The sequence below is a fragment of the Panthera uncia genome, chromosome E1 (genome assembly GCF_023721935.1).
Source record: "Panthera uncia isolate 11264 chromosome E1, Puncia_PCG_1.0, whole genome shotgun sequence".
In the NCBI taxonomy this organism is placed as follows: domain Eukaryota; kingdom Metazoa; phylum Chordata; class Mammalia; order Carnivora; family Felidae; genus Panthera; species Panthera uncia.
This window is the reverse complement of record NC_064814.1, coordinates 44,560,481-44,581,760: the sequence shown is the minus strand read 5'-3', so window position 1 is coordinate 44,581,760 and position 21,280 is coordinate 44,560,481. Positions and strand designations below refer to the sequence as shown.

General features: G+C 52.2%; 1 long non-coding RNA gene across 1 annotated transcript; it reads right to left on the bottom strand.

Annotated features, from left to right (window-relative positions):
* Positions 1–13,449: 13,449 nt before the first annotated feature.
* On the bottom strand, positions 13,450–19,408 carry LOC125926882 (uncharacterized). The gene is made up of 3 exons (XR_007459189.1): positions 18,767–19,408; positions 18,443–18,625; positions 13,450–13,845 (listed from the first exon to the last, which is right to left on the bottom strand). It is a non-coding gene; the product is annotated as an uncharacterized LOC125926882 (long non-coding RNA).
* Between the last annotated feature and the right edge of the window lie 1,872 nt (positions 19,409–21,280).

Here is a 21,280-nt window from a genome sequence, read left to right as displayed (position 1 = left end):
ACCATGGGATTGAACCCCACAGCCTGCTTGGGATTCTCTCTCTCTCTCCCTCTCTCTCTGCTCCTACCCTGCTCGCACTATCTCTTTCTCTCAAAATAAGTAAACAAACATTAAAAAAAAAAAGAAAGAAAGAAAAGAAAAGCCTGTTAGAGGGTTAATTAAGGAACAGAGCGTGACCAGAGAGGTATTTTAGAATGACTGGGAAGCTTTTCTGGTAAAGGCGACATTTGAACAGAGGCCCAAGTAAAGTGAGGGAGGGCTCTCTGCAGCTATCTGAGCTGCTTTTGCTTGGGAAGAGCTCTCCAGGCAGAGGGAACCGCAAGTGCAAGGCCCTGAGGTGGGAGTGTTCTTGATACAATACCTGGCTGCCTTGGGCTGGGGCTGGGGCTGGGGCTGGGGCTGGGGCTGGGGCTGTAGGCAGGGCTGGCATTCGGGTATAGCCCAGGGAGTAGTTTCAAGTTCCTTTGGAGAGCACTAGAGCTTGGTGTCAGTCCCAAGTCCATTAGCCACTTGGCTAGGGGGAGGAGCCAAAGCACAAACCAAAGCATCTGTCTAAGGCATCCCTCTTTCTCACTGAGATCAGACACTTCTCCTTATCGGCCGTTAACGTGGCCCAGTCTGCAGCCTGAGTACAAGGTCACAGATCAGTTCCCATAAGCTCTTCCCTTTTATACCAAAGCATGAAACACAGAACTTAATTCTGTGTATGGTCTTGTCTTTTTCATTTTATACATCAGCCTTTTCTCCCCAATTAGACCATCATCTCAGACCAGGCCTGAGCCCCTGTGCTCTCTTGTATTTGTTTCCTAAATAACCAAACTCTCACTCTGGGCCAGGGACTGTGGGGAGAGAGTGACCCATCCGCACTCAGGAAATCTACCATCTGATGGGAGAGAGAAGCCACACACCGGAAGTGAAAGGCCAGGGTAGGGTGACAGAGAAGGTGTTTTCAAGCCTGTGAGGCAGGTGGCTCAAAGGCTTTGTGGGCAGAGGAGGGCCCGGAAGGAACCGGCAGGTTGGAAAGATTGGAGAGCGAGGGACAAGTGTACATAGACCGTGATGGCTGTTCGTGGCATGGGGCGGTGGCCTCTCAGTTGTAGAACAGAATGGGGGGAGCCCGATTGTTGCAGAAACCTAAGAACCAGGGAGGAGGAGGGTCGGTTGACTCATCAGCCACTGCGTAGAATTTTTGAACTCCCCAAATAATGCATACCCATGACAGAAAACATTGGATTGGCAAAAGGAAGAAAATCACTGTAATCCCACACCCCGGAGAATGAAGTGTGGGGTATCCTGTGCCGCTTCCCCACATTCATGCAAATGGGCCCTGTCTTGTTGAATCTACAGTGTATCTCAAACATTAGGGTGAGTAATTTCCAGGTTGGTAATTCTCTCTCTCTCTCTCTTTTTTATTTTAATTTTTTTTTTAAATGTTTATTTCTGAGACAGAGAAAGAGCGTGAGTGGGGGAGGGGCAGAGAAAGAGGGAGACACAGAATCCGAAACAGACTCCAGGCTCTGAGCTGTCAGCACAGAGCCCGACACGGGGCTCGAACTCACAAACTGTGAGATCATGACCTGAACTGAAGTCAGTCGCTCAACCAACTGAGCCACACAGGTGCCCCAGCTCTTTTTTTTTTTTTTTTTTTTAAGTTTTATTTATTTAAGTAACCTCTACACCCAACGTGGGGCTCGAACTTACAACCCCAAGATTGAGCCGCACACCCTTCCGACTGAGCCAGCCAGGCGCCCCTCTAGGTTGGTAATTCTAAACCTATTTTAATGGCTGCACAATGTTCCATTGTATGACTGCCCATCCCCTCAGGTTGTGCACAGAGGCTGTTTCCAGCTTTTTGCTGTTAGAGGTGTCAGCCAACACCTGTGCCCATGCCTTAGTCCATGTGCTGTATGGACTGCTGAGCAGGAGAAGGAAAGAAGGGTGAGAGGCCAAGGTCTTTACAGAGAGCCAGGTGTATGGAGGCCATCGTGCAGTGTCAGTGACACCTGTTAGGTGGGCGGGCTTGATACTACCCCAAGTAGCAGCCAGCTAGACCTGAAGCCTTCTGGCTATTTGCAGAGGAGGAAGGTCCGTGTGTGTGTATGTGTGTGTGTGTACACGTGTGTTGTGGCCATGAACATGGCCTAGGTCTCTAGTGAAACAGGCTTTGGGTGAACCAGAGGGGGAGACGTATAGAGGCTTTAGTTTTCCTTGGGTTTGGGGTAGAACCAAAAACTCCTGAGGATGGACTTTGAGGAAGAGCATTCTCCTTGCTCCTGATTTGGACCAGGGGGTTTGTGTGGTTTTGACAGTTTTGTAGGCCTTTTCATATTTGGTGCTGGGAGGGACCTTATATAGCTCAACTGAGGAGACCAAAGCCCAGAGAATGGCTGTGGCTTGCCCAACATCCATTAGGATGTGGTTGGCTGATGAGTACTCCAGAATGTCCAAAGCAGGCTGCTTCCTGGCTGGTAACATTAGTAACGTGCCCCATATCTATCCAGGACCCTGTCCCCAGTCTCTTCCTGCTCCTGTAACCCAGCAGAGGACACAGTGCTAGTGGCTCTCCTTGCTTAGTGGAGGCCAGTAGGGAGGGCTCATTGCAGGGGTCAGCGGACAAGCCCTTCCCCTCCTAGTGGGTTGGCTAGGCACACAGGATCTGGCCAGACCCAGGTTCAAATCCTGGGAATGACCTGATTTCTCTGAACTTAAGTTTTTCCAAAATGGGACAACTGATAAGATACCTGCCTTGTTGGGGCGCCTGGGTGGCTCAGTCGATTGAGCGTCCCACTTCGGCTCAGGTCATGATCTCGTGGTCTGTTGAGTTTGAGCCCCGAGTCGGGCTCTGTGCTCCTCTGTGCGTCAGGCCTGGAGCCTGCTTCGGATTCTGTGTCTCCCTCTCTCTCTGCCCCTCCCCTGCTTGTGCTCTGTCTCTCTCTGTCAAGAATAAAAAAAAAAAAAAAAAAAAAAAAAAAGAGTACCTGCCTTGTAAGGTGGTAAAGATGAAACAAGCTAATCCTGATAAAGTTCTTGGCACTTGACTGGGACAGGGGCTCAGCAAATGCCCTCAATGTTAGTAGTAACATTGTGTCATCCTGTGTCATCCTTCCTGCAGACCAGATCTCAATACCCTGTGAAGTTTTGCCTCTTTGTGACCAGAGCTGAGTCTGAGTGGTCAGGCTGACACAGGCCAGCCGTGGCCAGGAGCAAGAGTCTCAGGACCAGAGGGGATGGCTCACCTTGGGCAGAGAGGGCTACTCTGTCGGGGGTGGACTGACTCTGTCCTGACCTCCCTGACCCCTCTGCCCAGGGTCAGGAGAAGGCCCCTGAGACAATGCAGGGGGAGCAATGGAAAGCATCACCCAGCAACCACCTGCCTAAGCCCTCACCTCTACTCAGTGGCTTCTTCCTTCTCTTCCAAACAAGGTCTCCCCAGTCAGAGAGGAAAACCCAGTCCCAGCCCAGGGTCTTCATCTCCGGATCTGTGAAATAGTCACTGTTTTTTGCCTGGTTCCTCTGGAACTTATTTCTGGTCTTCCCAGGCTTCCTTGCTGTCTCTGTATCTTGAGCCAAGTAGATGAGACCAAGAGCTGTGGAGTAGGACAAGTGGGAACCAGGGTCCTGCTCTGCCACTTACCAGCTGCCTGACCTTGCCTGACCAAATGCTTTTAATTCTGCGGGCCTCAGTTTCATCATCTGAAATATGGGGCTAATGCGACCTGCCTCTTGGGGTTCTGAGAATTCTTGACAAATGGTTGTAAAGTGCCTTCCAGGCACGTAGCAAGGCCTCAGTGAGACACTGCTGTTGTTCTGTCTTTATCATCCAATGCCTCTTATTCAATAGCCATATGCCAGGGCCTACTGTGTGCCAGGCTCTGTGGGGACACTGAGAACCGAAACGAATGCCATAGTCCTCTTCTCATGGCCTTTTTCCTCATTGTAGATCCCTCTCTGCTTGCTTCTAGGCCCCACTTGGGAAGATGGGGGTGTTAACCTCTTGGGTATCAGGCCTTAGGGGGCCCTGGTACTGCCGGATGCCTCTGTATCTTTGCACTAGGCTGACAACCTGACCCCTTTTCAACAGGCTGATACAATCATGGGAGGAGAAGGGTGTGTCTGGGGAGCTGGCCCTGCTTGAAGCCCGCAGAAGCTCCAGGGCGAGTTCTGTCACCTCCCCTAGGAAGGAGCCCAGAATGCATTTCTCTGGCTACTTCCTTAAAAAGAACGGGAACACTGAGAGCAGTGGAGGGAGAGAAAGAGCTAAGGACACCTGCCTGCCACGGGTCCAGCCTATGCAGCCCAAAATGGGACACACCGACCCCTCCCGCTCCACCCCCTCCCTCCACTGCGATAAAGCGTGGGCTCTTCCCTGTACCTGGGGTGTAGAGGTTCTGCTCACCTGTCTAGTACCACAGCCTTCTTCCACCCACTGGAAACTGGCCAGGGTGGTTTTCCTAACAGGCTAGCCACATTACAATCTCAACACAATTAACCAAAAAAAAAAAAAAAAAAAAAAAAGAGGGAGAGAGAAAAGAGAAAGAAAAGAAAATAGTCCTTTTGCAAATACTGCGGCAGTGTCTGTCAGGACCTAAGATCTGGTACTATCTATTTTTTAATAATTGAGGGTAATAAATATGTATTTCTTTCTCCTCGCCACCCCCCCTCCATCCTCCACAGCTTGTCAGCTCCCTGCGTCTCTCCTCTGATCAGACCAAGTCTTCCCCAAGCAAAAAAAAAATCCTTTAAGCAAAAAGGATTAAAGCCTTGAAAGTAGGTCTGCCTGAGCTCTCCCCCATCCTCTCCCTTCCCCTTCCCCAGGGCTGGTGGAGAAAGGCCCCTCTGGGGAACTAGGGACAGGGGGGGAGGGGGGAGGGAGGAGGCGGTGGGTGGATGCAGCAAGTGGGGCGGGGAGGAGGGATGGGGGCCGGTGGGGGCCTCTGGAACTGGGGACCATGCCACCCTCCCTCCCTGCAGCCATCCAGTTCCAGTCTCTGGCTAGCCTGGGAGAAGCAGCCCCACCCACCCTCCTCTGCCCAGAGGACCAGGGTCCCCCAGTCCCCCAGAGTATCGGACTCAGGAAAGAGGGTTTTAGTCTCAGACAGCCCCAGCTTGGCTCTGCAACCTGGCTTTGTGCTTTAGGGGCCTGTGTGATCTGGGGGCAAGCAACTGAATCTCAGTCGCTCAATCTGTAAAATGGAAATATAAACTAGCTACCTAACAGAGGATCAAATAAGCCAGCCCAGTGCCTAGCACATGGTAAATACCAAATAAACGAAATAAATTATCATGGTTATTTTGATCCAATTCTCAGACACAGAGAGCAGTCAGTAATCTCCCCCATCCCATGGTGCTCCACCGTTCCCAAGGGCCTGGCAGGCACACCTATTGTTCACGCAGCATTGCCCACACCATGTACAGAGGGGGTTGAACCCAAGGCTGGGTGGTGTGGTTAGGAGCCCTGTTCGAGGATGTTGGGGCCCGTAGGCGACAGAACTGGAACTTAAAATGGGACTTGTATCCCCTCCTCCACTTCCTGTCCTGATATGCTTTCCTCCACCCTGTGAGGCTTCCTGCCACCCAGTTTCCCCCACTCTGGGCCCAAGAACGAAACCAGGAACCAATCCAGGGAAGGTCTGGCCTGGCTGGGAAGACCAAGACTGGGGCAGTCGTGGCCGTGGCCGATGCTTGGCAGACCCGCCTTCCTCTCCCTGCAGCTGCCAGCCTTCCAGTTCTGCTGAGGCAGCAGCCCAGGCCCAAGTGGGCCTTCCTCCCTCCAAGCTGGGTACATGCACACAGGGCTGGCTGCAGATGGGGGGCTCAGTGTCCCTGCACCCACCCAGGCCCAGAGCCCCTGGCCTGCTCCAGTAGTCAGTGCTTGGCCACACGGCCTCTAGGGCCCCACTGCCGGCCCCCGGGGACAGCCCTGCCCTCGCTGCTGTGGGCCTGAGCTGAGAGAGGAGAGGCAAGGCCGGGAGGCCGGAGGGCAGGAAAAGCTGGGAGGGAGGTGGCTATTTATAGCCAGCTTTGCTTTTGTTCCTTTTCCAGCAATGCTTCTCTTTAAATAGGAGCAGGGCTGAAGGCTGTAGCTCTTCCCCAGCCGCCTGTAGTCAGAGCGCATGCGTGCTGTGTGTGTGTGTGTGTGTGTGTGCACGCGCGCGCACGCGTGCTCACGTCTGTGCGTGCACAGGGGTGTCACACATGTATAGGGATGGAGTGGGGGTGGACACTTTGGTGCACGTGTGTGAGTGTGTGCCGGGATGAGGGAATGGTCCGCTCTGTGTGCATGTTATGCCAGCATGTACAGAGGTACAGATGGGTGTTCTTTGGGTGTAAATGTGTGTGTGCTGGCATATACACGTGCATGTATAGGGGATGGGGCAGCTCTTAGTATGTATGCACGTGAGCGTGTTTATAAGGTGGGCACACGCGAGACAGTCGGGCGGCCTCTCCTTAGTTGATGTGTGCGTGTGTGTATGCATATGTACCCGTATATGTATAGAGGGGTGGTGTGGACAAGTGTGTGTCTCCATGTGTAGAATGTGGTGTAAGCAGCTCTTTACGGTAGTGTACATCCATGTAATAGGATTGTGGGAGGGTGGTCATGCCCTTGTGTGTGCATGTGAGTTAGTGTGGTAGTGTATGTGGGAGTGGAGGGACCAGAAGGGCAGCTCTTACTGTGTGTATTCTCACTGCGCTGGGGGAGGGCACGACTGTGTTCTCCACCTCCCATGGGCCTATTCCATGTGTGGAATAGTAAATGGGTGATGAGCAGGTGTGTGTGTGCCCACGTAAAGGGACTCCAGGGTCCTATCTGGCTGCCGAAGGAGGGTGTCAAACCCGCCCCCCAGCAGGCAGTTTCGGAGCACTCCCAGAGCCCCCCCAGCTCCCCGTTGGGTCCCTGCCAGGCTAGACCACTTGCTTTCACACTCCCTGCTTCCAAGCCTGCCAGGACGGTGGGCAGAGCGTGGGGTGAGCCAGATGAGGAAACCATCAGGCTTTGGGGTGGACCTGGGCGCCCAATCTGGCTCCGCATCGACCCTTCTCTACCTCGATTTCACATCTGTAGAATGGGAGAGTGGAGCCCTCTGGGGGCTGCTGTCGGGCTAGGAGAGATCGCACTAGTGGTGCGGTTTAGCATAGCTTGGGCTCTGGGGACCGCGGCCGGTCGGGGCGGGTCGTGTGGGGCCGCCGGGTTCCCAAGTCCGCCGGGAACTTGGGCGGGCGGCGGCGGGGTTAGCAGAGCGCGGGGCGTCGCTCGCGGCCCTCGCCCGGCCTTGGCGCCCGAGAGGTGGGAATCGTTTCCAGGGCGGGCGGCGGCTCCCCGCACGGTAACCCAGATCTGTCAGCGCGGCCCGGCGGCTCGGCAGTGCGCGATCCTCGCCCCGGGAGGGGTCGGGCCCGGGGGCGCTCTCTGCCCGGCCCGCCCCGGGGAGGCTCCGGGGGCTCGGGGCCTGGGCTTCGCCCTCGCCTCCAGCCCGGCCAGGCCTCGCCCGCAGCTCGGGATCGATGAGACCGCCCTCCCCGCCCCTCCCCCAAAGGCCAAACAAAACATAGTAAATATTTAATCCGGGCCAGGGAGCCAAGGAGGCCTCCCCACCCCCTCCGCAGCCGTCTGGCTCCTCTGCCAGCCCCGGCAGCTCTCTTCGGTAATAAGGCCGGAGTGGCAGGGATCGATCGCGTCCCGGGCGTGTGGGGCTGAGGGTGGGGGACCTGTGCCCTCGGGTGGCATCGCTGTCCACCCCAGGCCCCGGACCCGGGAGGCCCGAGCAGACCAATGCCCATGCTTTTCCAGGAAGGCCTTAGGAGGGCTTAGGATCCAGAGCCCCCCACCAGCCGCCTCTGCCCACCCCCATTCTAGAGTCCTTGTTTGAGCTTGTTGGGGGAGCGGAGGGGGAGAGGAAGAGGCAGCCCTCGGGAAGGGAGCCGTGAAAGCGGAAGGACATCCCAGTTCCCAGGCCAGACCTGACCTCCCGAGGCCCAGAACCCAAAGCCTGCAAGGGGCCTCCGGTGAGGTGGAAGCGGGGTAGCCAGGGAGGCCAAATAGAGGGGCTGGCAAGGTATTTCTGCTGTGGTGTGCTCCAGGCCTCCTGGGCGTTGCCCTGGGAGGTCAGACATCTTGTTGTTCTTTCATGCAGCGGTTAATTACTGAGCACCTATTATGTGCTGGTCATAGGCTGTACCCAAGGAGGCCCACAAGTCTGGGTCTGCAGAGAGATTACATTCCAAACAGCTAATAAGTGAGCACATAAGGTGATTTCAGAGAGTGGCTGAACTTCGTGCAGACAATGAACTGTATTATGATTGTGTGTTTGGCTAGGGAGGACAGCAACACTAACTGGTGTGGTCTGAGAGCTGAACCATGACAGTGGGTTGAGGCCAGAGCATCCCAGGCAGTTTACGGGGAGTGCAAAGGCCCAGAGACAGAAAAGAGACGGGTGTCCTAGGTCTGGGTAGAAGGCCGGGGAGGCAGTAGCGAGTGGGGGAGAACTAAGCAGTGGCTTATCCCCGAGGGTTTTGTAGGCCACGGGAGGAGTTCAGATTTTATTCTAAGTGCAGTACGAAGGCATTAGAGGTTTTAAGCAAAGGAATGGCATGATCTGATTTACATTTTTAAAAGCTTCCGCTGGCTGCAGTATGGAGAATAGAAGGTAGGGAGTTAAGGGTGGAGGCACAGAGGCCAAGTGTGGTGGGGGGAGGTGTAACAGCAGTGGTGTATGAGAGGGAGAGTGGGCCCTGCCCGGCTTGGGCAGTGCCTATTAAGTGGCCACTTAGGCTTCTACAAATAACAGGGCCCCCCACAGCAGGAACAGCTTGCTCCTGAGCCTCTGGGCTCCTGACTTGGAAAGTCCCATGGGGCCTGAGCAGAGGCCAAGACCAGAGTCACCTCCATCCTATCTCCCAGACCCAGACTCCACAGTGGGCAGCCCAGGAAGTTTTTTGAGGAGCATTAGAAAATGTTGACATGTTTTTTGAAACAATTTCAGATCTGATATCTCCGCCAGATTGAGTTTGTAACCAGCTTTATTGTTTAAGCCTGCTGGGATTTCATCAAAGGCGGCTGCTGTTTACCCAGAACCATTTCATTGGAGAAAACAGCAAACAGACCTGCATTTCTATCTGATTTCACTTTTTCCCTTTTCTCATGAATTTAAGTGCTTGTGAAAAGCAAGGCTGATAAGGCAAAGCGGTGAGGATCAAACCCCAAAGAGGGGGCTCAGAAGGATCTCAGCTGAGGTTTATTAATAGAGCAGAGGAAAGTTCGGGGTGGCTGGCCACCGCTCTGGAGGGTGAGAGGCACTCCTGGCCAGCAGCTAGCCCTCCACAGGGTAGCACTGGGGAGTGAGGGCAGGTTGGGAGGGCTGCTCTCCACCCCCACCCTGGCCAAGACTTCTAGGCCATCTCCTGGTATGTGTTGTCTTTACCAGTCTCCAGACCGTTTCAGACACTGGCAACAACAAAAGGCTGAACGTCAGCTCCCACCTGGAAAGCAGCGGTCACCCAGCCTCAGAGATGGGTTCAGTGAGATAGAGCCGAGCTTTCCTGGGGAAAGGCCGAGTGAGGAAACAGATCAAAAGGCAATGTAAGCCAGATCATGAGAGTGCCGGGAAGAGTGCCTTCCTGTACGTCTTCTGCCAGCACTTGGGACTCAGTCCCTTCTCCTGCCAGGCGGCCTGAACCAGGGCAGGGCAAGGCCTAGGGACTCTGGTCACAGGCTCTGCGCTCCCTCTGCTTCCCCAAGGAATCTACACTGGGCTTATCACCACCCGCCTGATAGGATCCGATGCCTTCAAGAAGGCCTGTTGACCCAGCAAATGCTTTAGCCCAATGGGGGAAACGCTGGTTCGGCAGCCTATCAGGGAAGGTGTCTTGAGAAATTTGGGTTAATGTGCCTTGTTCAGTCGCTTGAGCGACAGCTAGTTAAGTGCACGGGTTGCTCGGCATACAGGCCACCCCCTTGTACATTAGACCCACTTATAAGGTCAATCGATTTGAACCAATTAGCAAGAGGATAAGGACTTGTTTATCTTTAATAGACTGTAGATCTTGCAGCAAACCATCTAAGCGGGATGATACAGACACAGAGGTGTTTTTTCAGGGCTGAGTACGGGGCATAACCATTGTGCCCTACTGCTTTCTGGAAGATGTACTTCCCATCGACAGCAAGAGTCGAGCCCCCTCATGTCTGGGATGAGCCTACCGGGAGGTGAGCTGGGGAAGGCCAGAGGTCTTGTGTTCACAGAGCCAGTTCTGTGCCCTCCTTGTGGAGGCTCCCCTCCCCTGCCCTCCTTTCGCAGAGCCCAGTGGGCTGCTGGGAACTTGGTGGCTCGTTTCGTCCCTGTCAGCTCAGGGCATGGTCCCAGGCTTCCTGTGAGAGGGAGGAGCCACACACTGCAGGTACCGGGCCTGCACCCCAGGGCCTCGGGGGTATTTGCTGCCATGGGTGGAGGGCATGCATCGTCTCATTTAATCTTTATAAGCCCCTTCCTGACAGCCACCCCCAACCCGAGTAGGTATTATGCCCTTCCCCAGATGAGAAAACAGGCCTGGAGGTGGGAGGCTGCAGACCCTACTTGTGCCACCCGAGCGATCTGCACACAGACAGACATGGCTGCTCCGGAGTCCAGTGTCTTTTCACTTGGCTGTGCTGCCTGCGGCCTTCTACAGGTTAGCCAGGGGCAGGGGCTGTTTGCACATTGTGGGTTTGGAGCCCGTGAGCCGGCAACGAGAGGATGCAGTGAGTGGGTCCTTTGGCATTTTCTGGCCTGAGACTATCTGGGGATGAAGCTGAGGAAACGCAGAACACAGGAGATGTTTGCCCTGCCTTTGCCCTAGGAGGGGCCAGGCGGGTCTCTGGCTGCGACAGTTGGTGGGGCTGTTGTAACAAAGTGGGTGCGGGCACAGGGGAGATGCCGTTCTCCGCTCCCTGAAGCATCCCATCTCCAACCCAGAATCCCTGGCTCCTTAGTCGGTATCCCCTTAAAGATGGAGGAGAGGCCACTCCATCCCCTCAAACTCTTGCCCGCCACTTCCCTCTCAATGCCTTCTCCTCACACCCAGTGTCTCTGACTGCCACCCAAGCCCATACTTCAGAGGCAGCAACATCTGCTTTTACCCCAGAGACAGGGCAATGTGAGCCACAGAGGGGGGCCAGGGAGCAGGGAGCCGGTTCTTCCTACAAAGAGGTTTCCGACTGTAAGTGTCCCAAGGAAGGGGCCGGTTCAAAGTAGTCGGGAGCGGGTGGAGAGCTTCGCTCTTTCTTACTCCAGTTCTGCTGCGCCAGCTCAAAACAGTTGACGAGTCCTTCCTGGGAAATTGCTTCAGATCTCACAACATTTTCCTCTTAATAGCCTCGGTGGTGGCGAATCCTTGACCTTTGAGGGTCGGTTTGATTTTTTGGAAAAGGCCAAAAGTAATTTGAAGCTGTGTGTTGTGAATAAAAGGAATGAGCAATTTGCAGAGTGTGGTTTGTTTTGTTGTTGGGATTCATTTTTTTTTTTTTTTTTTTAAGGTTTAAAAACAAGATGGGACTCAAGTATTTAGCTAGTTTTCTCACAAGGACGTTCCAGAAGTGTTTCAAGCGATCGCAGCACCCTGAAACAGAGGGCTTGGATCCGAAAGTGACCACTTTGCTAGAAGCTCAGGGGAAGGGAACTGATGCCTTATTGAGCCGCTACTATGTGCCAGACACTTTACATACATTATCTCAACTGCCTGAAATCATTTTTGGAATAAGGCCAGTCTATAAAAAAAATCATAAATAATCCATTATCTTGCTTACTCTTCACAGCAATCCTATTAGAACAAGCACTTAGCCCATTTCACAGGTGAGGAAATGAAGGCTCAAAGAAGTTAAACACCTTTCCAAGGCCACAGGGCTTGTAAGTGGCAGAACTGGGATTTGAACCCAGGTCTGATTGGCTCCACACTCAAGGCCAATTCTTTTTTTGGGGTGTATAGAGTTCTGGTATACCTTCCACACTCCTCCTTGCCCTCGATAACACACACATTTAGTTTCGTTATGTCACGGCGGCATCATTCGGGCTGTATTCACCCTTTAAAAAAGAAAGCGGGTCATAAAGGAGCCGTGTGCCAAGGCGAAATGCTGACTGTGTGCCGTGGCAGACGTCAGCAGGCGTCGGGGGATGTGTGGGTGACAATGGCAAGGAATGAAGTATGGTGTTTATTAGGTACTCTGGCAAAGGCCTGGGAATTCTGGATGCCAAGCAGTGATGAGTGGAACGGGCTGGCTCAGCTCTCACCCAGCCCCAAATGCTGGGCAGGTTCTGGTTTGGTGCCTTTGAATCAACTGGACTGTTGAACAGACAAACTCTGGGAGCTTACCTGGCCACTGACAAGACTCCAGAAGGCTCCTTCTGGATGATGATGATGATGATGATAATGGTACCAGTAGAAGCTCACGCTGATGGAGCATTGTGTTAAATGTCTTACCATTAAGCTTTGATCCCTTTACACACTCTTGGCCTCTGACTGGAGGGGGTCTGCATACTCTTAGTTCCCACTGGGTCCCCAGCCACACAGGTTGGTTCTCTCAGAATCCAGAGAAGGGCTCTTTCCCTGGATGCCGTGGCTGCATGTGACAGGCTCGTGTGTGCCAGAAGGCTGGTGGTTTGAGGCTCTGTACATACCCTCTCCTCTCCTGGAGAGACAACAGCTCCAACAGGACTCCTCAACCACAATCCCAGACACAGCTGTCTAAATACAGCAATTCCACATCCAGGCATTTATTTTACGGATACCCTTGCACCTGTGGGCAGAAACACATATACAGGAGCAGGCATGTTATCATTGACTATAATAGCAGAAACTGGAAACAACCTAAATGTCCATCAGTAGGGGAGCGATCGGGTAGATTACAATACCCCCACACAACGGGATTCCGTGCTCTAAAGAATGGATGACTTTGTATGCACTGATATGGGACGGATGCCAACATGTATTGCTAAGTGAAAAAGCAGTGGTAATATACTGCACTACCGTTTGCTTTTAAAAAGAAAGATATACTTGTACGTGATAGAAATTTTCTGGAAAGACACAAAAGAAACTGTTAACAGTAGGATGCCTCTGAAGAAAGATACGAGAGACTGGAGGTCTGGGAGAGGAAAGGAGACTTATTTTTCATTGTATACCCTTTTGTGCTCTTTGAAAAAAAAATTTTTTTTTTACTATGTGCATACATTATCTTTTCGATTAAAAAGGAGGTGGGGGGAGGTTTAGAAAAAAAGAAATCTCCAGGCTTTATCTGGCTTTTCAGTCTGCATGCCTTCCCTGTCTGCAGCCAGGTCCTGCCGCCCTGACTTAGGGGCCATTTCTCAGCTCCTTTCCCTCGGCCCCAGCCCATGGCCACCACTCCCCAAGGCATCCATTACCGCCTCTTACAAGTACTTAAAACCTACCCTTTACCTTGAAATACAAATAACTGTAATATGGAGACAAGGCTGAGCTTCGTTGCACTTCTAGAACAGACGGGAATCGGTTGGCGCTGAGAGGCTTGATAAATGTTTGCTGAATTGAATTGAATCTGTGACTCGGTTGGTTACACCGAGCAAGGTACTAATTGGCCAAGGTCAGACATCCAAATCCCATATAGGTTGGCTCTTTCTTAGGTTGCTCCCACGGGCACTGTTGTGAGGGAAGGAGTGCCCCCACGTGCAAAGATGGAGGGTGAGTGCGGGACAAGGTGGGGACACCCTCTCATTTCCTGGAGACACAACTCAGAGTGACTTTAGGAGGCAGTACTGAACACGGTGTGATAGGCAGGAAGGCCCAGCTCTGGAAAGATTCGACTCAGAAGAACATCTGCGGTGAGGTCCAAAAGCTCCATGATGGCTTAAAGAAAAAAAAAAAAAAAATTAGCCTGTGTGATATTACCCAGTTTATTCTAAGAACTTTCTAACAGAGATGCAAAAGATGGAACCCACTAAGCATGTTAGTGAATTGTCTGTTGTGGTGGTGGTTCAACCATAGGCTGGAAGACAGCCAGCTAACAGGCATTTTGTGGGCGAAATGAAAGCATGAGGTAGTTGATTATTTCAATGGACTATAAGGTTCTTTTTAATTATATACTTTGTTATACGTAACACCAAATTTACCATTTCAACTCGAGGGAGAAAGAGAGAATCCCAAGCAGGCTCCATGCCCAGCACAGAGCCTGATATGGGGCTTGATCCCATGACCCTGGGATCATGACCTGAGCCGAAATTTAAGAGTCGACGCTCAACCAACTGAGCCACCCAGGTGCCCCCTATTTAAACCATTTTTAAGTGTCCAGCTCTCTGGCATAAAGTACAGTCACATTGTTGTGCAACCCGTGATGATCAGTTATAATGGTGCCACTAGCAAAGTTGCTAATAGGGAAAGCCTGAGAAACGCCTCTGTGGCCTTTGATTTCTGCCTGAGGAGGGTATCCTTGCTCAGACTTGGCCAGCGTTCCACTTACATCTTCCACACGCCAGCTTTTGGAACCTCCACCTCAATGGATTCCTTCTCTGGCGTCTGGAATCATGGAGTGCATTGGCAGTCCAGTAGAACATGGGTAGTGGTCATGGAAACCTCTAGAAGCAGAGATCTAGGTAGTATAGCGTGGTGACATTTCTCCTACTATTTCTTTTTTCTCAAGTCAAATATTCATTAGCCTGGAGGACGTGAGAGAGTGTATATCTCTTGCCCATGACTATTTTTCATTCTTGAAATGAAATTCCCCCAGTGGTTCTCTGGCCTCAGCCAGTGTGTGATGTCCTGGCACCTTTCTCTCCAGGCTGTGATCCAGCAGCTCCCCACGGCCCCGGGACCCATCCAGCTCACTCACAGCAAAGACTTCTTGTCCTGTAAGGGTTATTATGATGAGAAAGCATTTGCCTGCAGGCACAGTGAGTCAGAAAGTTTGATGTGCCTTCCAAAAACAACCCCCCCCCCACCAAAACATCATCTATAATCTTTGGTCACATTAATAGAAGCGTTCAAATCCGGGACGTGAAGGACTTGCTTCCCTCTCTGCTGAGCACCCACTGAGTCATCCTCTCTTGCCATCTTCTACCAATCCAGTCCGTCACCACCACGATGCTTAAATTCATCCCCTGCTCTCCATTTCCCCTGCCTCTACCATCTCAAACCCGGGTCCCACATCTCTTGCTTAGACCGTTGCAGTAGCCTCCTGATGGTGCTCTAGCTTCTTGCCTTCAGGCTCCATGCTGCAGACAAGTGATGTTAGGGAACATAATCTAATCATATCACTCTGATTGCTTAAACTCCTTCAGGCTTCTCACAACTTTGGCAGTAAAGGCCTGAGTTTTTTCTTTTTAATATTTTATTTTACTTATTTTTTAATGTTTGTTTATTTTTGAGAGAGAGAGAGACAGGGTGCGTGTGCGTGCGTGCACAGGCAGGGGAAGGGCAGAGAGAGGGGGAGAGAAGATCCCCAGCAGGCTCTGTGCTGATAGCAGAGAGCCCGATGTGGGGCTCAAACTCAAGAAACGTGAGATCATGACCCAAGCCAAAGTCAGGCGCCCCTGACTGAGCCAGCCAGGTGCCCCTAGACACCCGATTTTTAACAGGGTTTTCGAGGCCTCATGTCTGCAGGGCCCCTGCTAGCCCTTTGACATCACCTCACACCACTTGTTTCCTTGGAGCTCACACCCCTGTAGTGGAGAGGGGGCCGAGTCATGGACGAGAAAGCAAAGATAGGGCTGATGAAGACCAGGGAGGTGGGGGCACAGACAGTGAGGGAGGGAGTTAGGGACAGTGTGCTCAAGGAAGCCTCATGAGGAGATGACATTGATCAGAGACCTGGTGAGATGAAGGAAGGAGCCTATGGAGGCCGGGCCAAGAGAGGAGCAGGGCTGAGGAGATAACCGGTTAGTGCAAAGCCCCTGAGAGCGTGTGTGCTTGGTGCGTCCCAGCAAGACAGCCCCCAGGGGTGGGAGGGGAGCAAGGAAGGTGGCAGTGTGGTCGGTGTGGTCAGATCCTGCAGATTGATGGTCAGTATGATGGGGAGCCATAGAAAAGGCTGGTTTACATTTTCATATTTTTGGAAGACCACCCTGACTGCCAAGTAGGAAAGAGACTCTGAGGAGGAAGAATGGAAGAGAACAGAAAAGTTAGGCGACTACAGGGACTACAGTGTCCCTGAGGAGAGTGGTCATTCGGACCAGCAGCCACTTGGTGGTATCTAAGGGTTGAATGGCCGTGCCAATTATTTAGTGCTATGATTAGTCATGCACGCCTCTGGACTGTGAGCTGTGTGTGGACGGGGGTTATATCCGCTAATCTATTTTGTATCCCTAGCTCTCACCTGGGCCTGGCATATATTAAGTGCTCAGTAAATACCTGCTGAATGGCCTGGGTTATGTTAGGAGGTCCCGAAGGAGCCGAGTAAGTGCTTGCCCTGAAGAAGAGACGTGGGGGCCACCATCTTCAGAGGCATAAAGGAGCTAAACTCAAGGGCACCTGGCTGGCTCAGTTGGTAGAGCATGTGACTCTTGATTTCAGGGTTGTGGGTTCAAGCCCCATGTTGAGTGTAGAGCTTACTTTAAAAAAAAGTTGGGGGGGGGGCACCTGGGTGGCTCAGTCAGTTATGCATCCTTTTTTGGCTCAAGTCTTGATGTTGCCGTTTAGGAGTTCGAGCCCCGCATCAGGCTCTGTGCTGACAACTCAAAGCCTGGAGCCTACTTCATATCTGTGTCTCCTCCTCTCTCTTCTCCCCAACTCACTCGTGTGTGTGTGTGTGTGTGTGTGTGCGTGCGCATGCACGTGTGCACTCTCTCTGTCTCTGTCTCTCAAAAATAAATAAACATTAAAAAAAAAACTTCCATAAACTTAAAAAAAAAAGGAGCTAGGCACAGAGGCTCCCGGGTATTACCTTGAAGACTCTAGGAAGAGTTTGGTCAGGCGTGATCTGGACCCCAGGTGACCAGGAGCCTCCTAAGAGGGCTGTCAAGAAGTGCAGGCTTCACGATCTCTTGTCAGAGATGCTGGGGGGAATCGTGTGTGGAAAGGACACATGTCCGTGCATGCCTGTGAGCTCACACACAACCCACAATCCACAGGTATGGATTGCAGGCACTGCAGATTTTCTGGCCCTGAAATCACACACTTCACAGCTAGAAAGACGCTTGGAAATGGGCATGACTGGTAACCTGAGGTTTGGGAGTCTCTGGTTACAAATGACAGAAACCCAGAACTGTTGGGACAAACAAGGGATCTTACAAGCTCCTGAAACTAAAAAGATTCACCTTCAGGTGTAACCTGATCGTGCAGTGTCACCAGGACCTGGTTCCTTCTTCTCAGCTTCTTGGCCTGACTTCCCCTGATTTGACATCATACTCAGAAGGTTCCAGAAGCTCTGTGTTCACATTTTCCCTCCCCTCAGAAAGAGAGCTTCTTTCCCCCCCCCCCCCCCCCCCGCCCAACACTTTGAACGTATTTGTGGGCCCGTTGTCACTGGCCCACAAACCAGTCCTGAGGCCTGGGAGCCTGTGCTGACTGGGTGCCTGCCCAGAAGGTGGGTGCCGAGATCAGCTCCTGGGTGGAAAGTTGAGGAGAACCAGTTCTCCCAGGGTAAAATCAGGGTGCTGCATCCAGAAAGGGGAATATATCGTGGGCGGCCAGAAACCCACACAAATTGTAGGCTTTAGGTGGTTTGCTAAGTGCTTTCTTTGTACCCGTCTTCCTCAGAACTCCATTTGTCCTGTTGCTCTGGAAGCCCCTGAGGCACCCCACTTTTGCTGTCGAACCCCCTCATTTTGCAGATGAACAGACTAGGCTTAACAACTTTCTCAAGGCCCCACAGCTCGATTGCGGTGGAGACAGGACTGGCACCCAGGTCCTGGGGCCTGGCAGCATCGCCTGGCGGGACAGACCTGAGTCTGGGGTCAGCCTGCCAGATCTGAATCCTCTGGCATTGCTGTTTGTTGTCTGTGAGGCTGGATTCATTTCCTAGGGCTGCCGTAACAAATTGCCACAAATTTAGGGGCTTAAAAGAGCAGAAATTTATTTATTTATTTATAAAAATTTTTAAAAACCTTTATTTATTTTTGAGCAAGTGAGAGAGAGACAGAGTGAGAGCAGGGGAGGAACAGAGAGAGAGGGAGACACAGAATCGGAAGCAGGCTCCAGGCTCCCAGCTGTCAGCACAGAGTCCGACGCGGGGCTTGAACTCACGAACCGTGAGATCGTGACCTGAGCCGAAGTCAGATGCTTAACCAACTGAGCCACCCAGGCGCCCCTATTTATTTATTTATTTTAAAGTTTATTTTGAGAGAGAGAGAAAAAGCATGAGAGAGAGAAGCCCAAGCAGGCTCTGGGCTATCAGTGCAGGACCTGATGTGGGGATTAATTCCACGACCGTGAGATCATGACCTGAGCCGAAGTCAGATGCTTAACTGACTGAGCCACCCAGGTGCCCCCCCAAAACAGCAGAAATTTATACCCTCACAGTTCTGGAGGCCAGAAATCCGAAATCTAGGTGCTGGCAGGGCCGTCCGTGTTCCCTTCAAAGGCTCCACTCCTTGCTGTTCCCAGCTTCCCGTGGTGGTTGGCACTTCCTGTGGCCACGTCACTCCAATCTCTGCCTCCGTCTTCCCGAGGCTTCACTCTGTCTTCTTTTCTGTCTCTATAAGGACATTTGTCATTAAATTTGGGCCCCGTGTAGGTAATCAAGGATGATCTCATCTCAAGATCCTTAACCGCATCTGCAAAGACTCTTTTTCCCAAATAAGCTAACAGTTTATTTCGCAGGTTCCAGTGGACATACTTTTTTGGAGGCCACCATCCAATACATTCCAGGAACCTTGGGGAAGTCACTTAACCTCTTCAAACCTCAGTTTGTCAGCTGTAATGTGGGGATGATATCAGTGCCTACTTCATAAGGTTATCGTGTGGGATCATCCTTGTTGAGTCCTTCACCGAAGGCCGGGCACTTAGTAAGTGCTCAGTAAATGTTAGCTGTGGTTATAGTCTTCAGACTCCAGGTCCAGCCTGCTCTTCCTTCTCCGAGGTGCCTTTTTTTACACGTAGGCTTACCTCCCCTCAGCTAGTAGTTGTGGAGACAAGACAGGGAGTTGACATCTTGGTGGAGACAGAGCTGTCAAGGTTAAGCTGGTGTCCTCAGGCTTGCTTCCTCCGTGAGGCCTGTTGTCTGAGCAGACCCTGTTCCGGAGGCTTGAGGCTGGGAGGCGGGGCAGCCTGAGGAGGCCTCCTGCCAATCAACCTCTCACCCTGGCCAGGCTAGCTTGGGAACCCTAGGATTTAGAGCGATGAATGTAAATTGCAGATTCCACACTTCTCTTGCTTCCGTGTGTTGGGCTGAGATCCCATCAGCATCTCATTCCCCTTACCTTGGGGCCCCTCCAGGTCTCATTCGGTAGATTGTGTCGGCAGAGCACCTCCTCGGCGACCACGACGGCTTGCTACCTACATCTATCACACCTGCGCTGTGACAGTGTAATTTTTATCTCTGGTTGTTTATTTCTCCGATGGAACTACTTGTAAATTCCAAGAAGAAAATATATCCGTGTGTGTGACAGAACCAGCCCAGGGAGATTAATCTGGGCTTTTAAACTGGGGATGCAAACCAGGCTGATGCTGCTCTGTGCCTAAGTGTCCAGTAATCAACCCCCAGCCGTCAATTGTCCCCCAAGGAAGCAAAGGCCTGGGAGGAGTCAGGCTCAGTAGGGTTTGATCCAGCTGGGAGGGAATGGGGTCCTCGTTTCTTCCAGGTAGCTAGCAGGCCCTGAGGACAGAAAGTGGGAGGCAGGTGACTTGAAGCCAAGAAGTGCAAGAGGTGGACAGAAAGCCCCATATTTCAATGCAGAGTTGACAGTGGTGTGAGAAGGAGGGGACCAAGGGGGTTGGTTGTGGCCACTGGTATAGGCACAGGCTTGTGCTGTTCAAGAGACCCAGTTTCATTTTTTTTTTTATGTTTATTTTTGAGAGAGCGCAAGCTGGGGAGGGACAGAGAGAGGGGGATAGAGGATCCCAAGCAGGCTCTGTGCTGACAGCTTGAACTCACAAACTGCAAGGTCATGACCTGCGCCGAACAAAGTTGGATGCTCAACCAACTAAGCCACCCAGGAGCCCCAAGACCCAGTTTCACATCCGAGCCCCACCACTCGCCACACACCTTGGGGGGAGTTCCTTTACCTCACATGCAGACAGAGGGGTCTCTTGATCTGCAAATTGGAGCAAAGGATATTTGTTCCACAGAGTAATTGAGAGAATTAAATGAGCAGCGTATGAAAAATGCTTGTTGCGTATATCATGGAAATCGGAATCCTAGAATTGGGAGGAATTTAGGGAACACTTAATGCAAAGCCCAGTGGAGGTTTGGGGAAGTGAAGGGACTTAGAAGCCGGGATGGAGCCCACATCACCCATTGTCCATCGTCATATCATGCTGTCTCCATAGCAGGGGCCCGGCCCGGCCTTCTCCAATTCCTACAGACTCAATTGATGGTCCTCAGGCATCCATAACCCCTGAAAATGATAAGTACTGTTTCATGTGCGGGTACGTCTTAGAGCATCAGGGCTTTCATTCTCAAGAAGGTCCCCCACTCGAGACGATTAAGAACCCACTGGACTCTGTGATAATGTGACTACATGAGGGTCTGTATTGGTGGATACATGGCCTCAATTATGACCGAGACCTGATTGTCACTGGGCTTCAGGGCCCCCACCAACCCTTGTCATTAGGGCGTGGTTTTCAATTTCTTTCCCTGGGAAGGCTGGCGAACCCGTGCCAGCACGGAGCAGGGTGTGGGCCTCGTTACAGGCAGAGGGAGTTTCCAGCTTTAGGCATCCTGAGCCAGATCCAGATTTCATGAAGCCTGAAGCTTATGCAATTCGGGGGCCCCTTCTATGAAAAAGCACAAGTCATGGATACAGAATTAGGTTGCATGGCCTTGGGAGGGGCTGTGGCTGCTGTTAGCATTGGCCTTCACTGGTGCCATTAGCTGGACATGTGTCCTCAGAAGAATGTGGGATATCAGCATAGCTCACCCACCAGATGGCCCCCTGTTGGCCCCCAGAGGCATTTACCCAGTTTTCTGGTTGCTGCCCCCACCACCACCACCAAACCCCCCCCCCCCGCCCCACTGGGTACTTGAGATTGAACTTGAAAAGACCAGCCTTGCCTTCAAGAAGCTCCCAGTAAAGAGAGACTCAGTTTACCAGTAAACAATGACTTACCAGCCATTACTCCTCCTCTGCTTTCACTTTGCTGCCCCCTGACCCTCCCCTTCCACATTCCCCTAGCTCAGCAAGTTGCTGGC